We start from the raw sequence: 5,094 nt of genomic DNA, 5'->3' as shown, positions 1-5,094 counted from the left end.
AATATCACTTGGGAGCTTGATAGAAATGCAAATATTCAAACCGCACCCCAAACCTACTGAATCAAAATTCTGGGTTTGGGATCTAGCAGCCTGTGTTTTAACAAGACTTCCAAGGGAAACTGGTGCTCCCTGAAATTCGAGACCCATAAGTCAGGTCATGGATTTGGGGATGAGGAAGACTTCATCCGCCAGGTTATTTTCCAAGAATAATTGCAAAATATTTGGGACCCTTCTCTTTTCGATAGTGTATTTGAAAGCCTTTGGAAAACTCTCAGCCTTCATTGCATATGTCTGTAATTGTTTATCTTTACCTTTCTCAAAAAGTACTTGAACCAAATAAAAGATGATAAAATGGAAATCGAGAACAAAGGAAAGGAGGAAGGCAATAAATATTCTAACTACCAGAGTGGCCATTGTTCTCATAGTATCTCTGAGCTTGCTGGCAGCAAGGGAAAAAAAGGAAAGTAAAATGTCTTTCTTGTTCCGTTTCTACCAGAGGAAGTAAAAATTCTATTTCTCTAACTAAAAAAAAAAAAAAAAAAAAAAAAAAAAATTCCCATGTGGAAACTTCTAGAGGACTGTAGAGTTTAAAAGATAAAATAGAAAGATTTTATAACATACGTAGCAATGGTTCTCACATGACTGCTTTGTGTTTATTGTCACCATTATTCAAATTGTACCAATGCTGAACATATAAGCTGAGGAGTTATAACTAAGCCTGTGACAGGAACTCAGTCATTTCTCATAGTCTAGTGGCTGGAAGGGAGGAGTTCAGTTTCCCCAAGCCAACCAGCAAGAAAATAATGTGGAGTGTTGTCTTGGAGTGTGAGCCACTCACAGTGGGCCCTGTAGGAGGCAGGAAGGGTGTGAGAGGAGCAGGCCATTATCCACAGGAAAGAGTAAGCAGCTAGAGGAGGGCAGCTCTGTCAGAGGTTCCTGGCCCCGTCTGCCTGGCCCCAAGGTCGCTGAACCTAAACAAGGTGCGTTTGGACTGGAGCACAGGATTCCACACCAAGTTGTGGACTGAGGCCAAGTACACTGAGACCGGAGCCGGAAGATGGGACATCTGCGAGATTTGACAAATCTTCCAAAGTGCTGTCTGCTACTGAGGACAGTTTACAAGAAAGCAAGGGTTTTAATGTGAGGTGGTTGCTTTCATCTGGTGCTTGATAGGGACATAGTAGTCTTTTCTGAAATTAGAGATTCAAACCAATCACTGCATAAATTCAGCAGTGATTTTTATTTATGTATCTATTTGGCTGCACTGGGTCTTAGTTGTGGCACATGGGTTCAATTTTTGTTGCAGCGTGAAGGGTCTTTGGCTGCAGCATGTGGGATCTAGTTCCCTGACCACGGATCAAACCCAGACCCCTTGCATTGGGAGAACACTGAGTCTTAGCCACTGGGGAAGTCGCTCAGGGGTGATTTTTAGATAGAACCGGGATTACAAATGAATTTATCTCCAGTAAGCCCCTATTGATAGGCTTCCCAGGTGGTGCTGGTGATAAAGAATCTACCTGCTAATTCAGGAGACACAGGATTGATCCCTGGGTTGGGAAGATCCCCTGGAGAAGGAAATGGCAACCCACTCCAGTATTCTTGCCTGGGAAGTTTCCATGGATGGAGAAGCCTGGTGGGTACAGTCCATGGGGTCACAAAGAGTTGGATACAATTGAATCACACACACACACACACACACACAGCCCCCTGTATCCACAATCTGGATCCTGTTTTCTCCAATTTGACAACATTATGACACATGAATACCAGTTGGGGGAAGAGGAGAGCTTAGTTTCCAAGCACTGAACAACTCTTGACTATAGTGTGTTTTCCTGTCTATTGAAAGCAATCTTACACAAGTAATTTTCCCGAAGACAGCACCACAGTTCATCTCCAAATGTTTAATAGAATAAACAGGTGATGAAGAAGAGAGATTACATAATTTGGAGTCAGGATTCCAGACTCTGTCATTTACCAGCTGCATGACCTCATCAAATGTGATTATACCTAAAAGTACTTTGAAAACTGAAAATGCTGTATACTTTAGTTGCTATTTCTTATACATGGCCAGGGAAATTAATCTCTTAAATTTTTTTTCAAATAAAATTGAGATAAGGGTTATGTGGGGGTAGCTGTATGTACATTTCCTAGAGTGTGTCACATATTCACACTCTTGTTAACTCTGAACTTCAACTTACATGGTATTGTTGAAGGCCTGTTATGCCAGGGGCTGGACTAGGTTAACAACCACTTCACAAATGGGGGTATTGTAGTGCCAAAATGCTAAATACTTTATCCAAACTCACAGAAAGACTAGGTCTTTTTATTTTTATTTATTTATTTATTTATTTTGACTAGGTCTTTTTAGATAGGACTTCTATTAGAAGAGGAGAGAGGAATAATGATAATGATAATAATAACAACAACAATAGCAGCTGACTGAAACCCCGCAATTCATCTAACATTTTACATGCGCTATCTCTGTTAATCATCACAACAACCCCATGAGGTGAAGTTTTAAAGCTGTGGAAGCTGAGATTCAGAGTCCTTGGAGGGATGGCCACAAGGAAATTCAGAACAGAAATCCATATTTCCTCAAGACCTTGGTCTTCACACTAGGTTCTACTGCCTCCCAGAGTAGAGCAGGGCTAAGAATCACCACATTTCTCACTTTCAAATCAATAAGTTCATCAACATCCAATTTCTGGAAAAAGCCCTTCCTAAAATTTATGTAAATTTAAGTCTTCACCAAAATTTAAGTACTAAAAAGATAACAATCTATGCAGATATTCCTCTGGAAGTTTCTATAGCGGCTTAGGTTTATATTACTTTTTAAATGGAATCCAAAAACATGTCATGGTCCATAGCAAAAAATCACTAGCTGCATTATTCCTTCCAAATTAGTATTATTTTTCGACTATAAAAAATAATTTCAATTGATCATTCCTTTTCCTGATCCATCTCTTACTTTTTTAGGATGTTCTTTTTTTTAGACTTTAAACTTTTAAATTTGTATTGAAGTATAGCCAATTAACAATGTTGCAGTAGTTGCAGGTGGACAACAAAGGGACTCAGTCATACATATACATGTACCCATTCTCCCCCAAACTCCCCTCACATCTAGGCTGGCGCATAACATTGAGTATGGTTCCATGTGCTATACAATAGGTCCTTGTTGGTTATCCATTTTGAATATAGCAGTGTATACATGACCTAGTCATCTTCATAAAAATGGTCCAAGTGAGGAAAATAACAAAGGTGAGGAATGGAAATATTTTTGCTTTCTGGAGTGTAGTTGGCCTGATTGTGTGAAAAGAATGTATAGAGGATTAAATATGTTCTCCTTCCCAAATTATGCTTGTTAATTCCTATCACCCATCAAGTCTAGCTAGTGATAAGTAACTTGTGAGGCCCAGTGCAAAATAAGATCTAAGGCACCATGTTCAAAAGTTATTATGAATTTCAAGACAGCAATAGCAGAGCATAACAGAGGTGGAAGTCCCTTCAAAGTGGGGGTTCGAAGACTATGTAAGTCATGAGCTCGTGAATCCAGTCCTGTCTCCTGGTCATGCTATAGCTCCAGGAACATAGCAGTGACAAACTTAGCTTGAGGTAACCAAAGATAAATATCCCTGGTGAGCACAGGGTTGGCTCTTTTAGTGATGCCTATCTGGGAAGTCTGAGAAAGATTTTAAAGATTTTGTTATCAAATTTACTCAAGGCACACTGCCTGTGGAACAAGAGCTTGCATAGGTGTATAATTACTATAAGTTATTCCCAAGTCATTCAAGTGTTTTATTTAAGTCAATAATCGCATGGGATATTATCAAATGTAAATGTAATAAAGTAAAACAACAATAGTTGATTTACAATGATATGTTAATTTCCACTGTACAGCAAAGTGAATCGGTTATACATATACATGTGCACACTCATTTTTAGATTCTTTTCCCATATAGGTCATTACAGAGTACTGAGTTCCCTGTGTTATACAGTAGGTCCTTATTAGTTATCTATTTTATATATAGTAGTGTGTGTATCGGAGAAGGCAATGGCACCCCACTCTAGCACTCTTGCCTGGAAACTCCCATGGACAGAGGAGCCTGGTAGGCTGCAGTCCATGGGGTCTTGCAGAGTCGGACACAACTGAGCAACTTCACTTTCACTTTTCACTTTCATGCATTGGAGAAGGAAATGGCAACCCACTCCAGTCTTCTTGCCTGGAGAATCCCAGGGATGGCGGAGCCTGGTGGGCTGCCATCTATGGGGTCGCACAGAGTCGGACACTACTGAAGCGACTTAGCAGCAGCAGCAGCAGCAGTGTATCTATGTCAATCCCAACCTCCCAATATATCCTTCCCCTCCACTTATCCACTAGTAATCATAAGTTTATTTTCTACATCTGTAACTCTATTTCTGTCTTGTAAATAAGTTCACTTGTACCCTTTTTTATATTCCACATATGAGCAATATCATATGATATTTGTCTTTCTCTGTCTGACTTACTTCACTTGGTATGATAATCTTTAGGTCCATCAGTGTTGCCACAAATGACATTATTTCATTCTTTATGGCTGCATAATATTCCATTATACATATATGTGTATATATATATATCTCACATCTTTATCCATTCCTCTGTTGATGGACACTTACGTTGCGTCTATGCTATTGTAAGTAGCGCTGCAATGAACATTGGGGTGCAAGTATCTTTTCAAAGTATGGTTTTATCTGATGTAATATAAATTTTAAATGACATGGAAGTTCTTGTGAAGAAATAGAGATGCAAAAAAGGGGCAGAACTTAAGAACCTATATGTTAGGTTAAAAAAGAGAAGCAAGTTATGGGAAAGTAAATTATATGGGACTAAAGGAAAATGAGTTATTTAAAGAGGGTCTGCCAATCAAAAAATGGGCCAAAGAACTAAGCAGACATTTCTCCAAAGAAGACATACAGATGGCTAACAAACACATGAAAAGATGCTCAACGTCACTCATTATCAGAGAAATGCAAATCAAAACCACAACGATGTACCATTACATGCCAGTCAGGATGGCTGCTATCCAAAAGTCTACAAGCAATAAATGCTGAAGA

The sequence above is a fragment of the Dama dama genome, chromosome 29, assembly GCF_033118175.1.
Source record: "Dama dama isolate Ldn47 chromosome 29, ASM3311817v1, whole genome shotgun sequence".
NCBI lineage: Eukaryota > Metazoa > Chordata > Mammalia > Artiodactyla > Cervidae > Dama > Dama dama.
The sequence above is the reverse complement of the archived record's forward strand: the minus strand, read 5'-3'. Positions refer to the sequence as shown.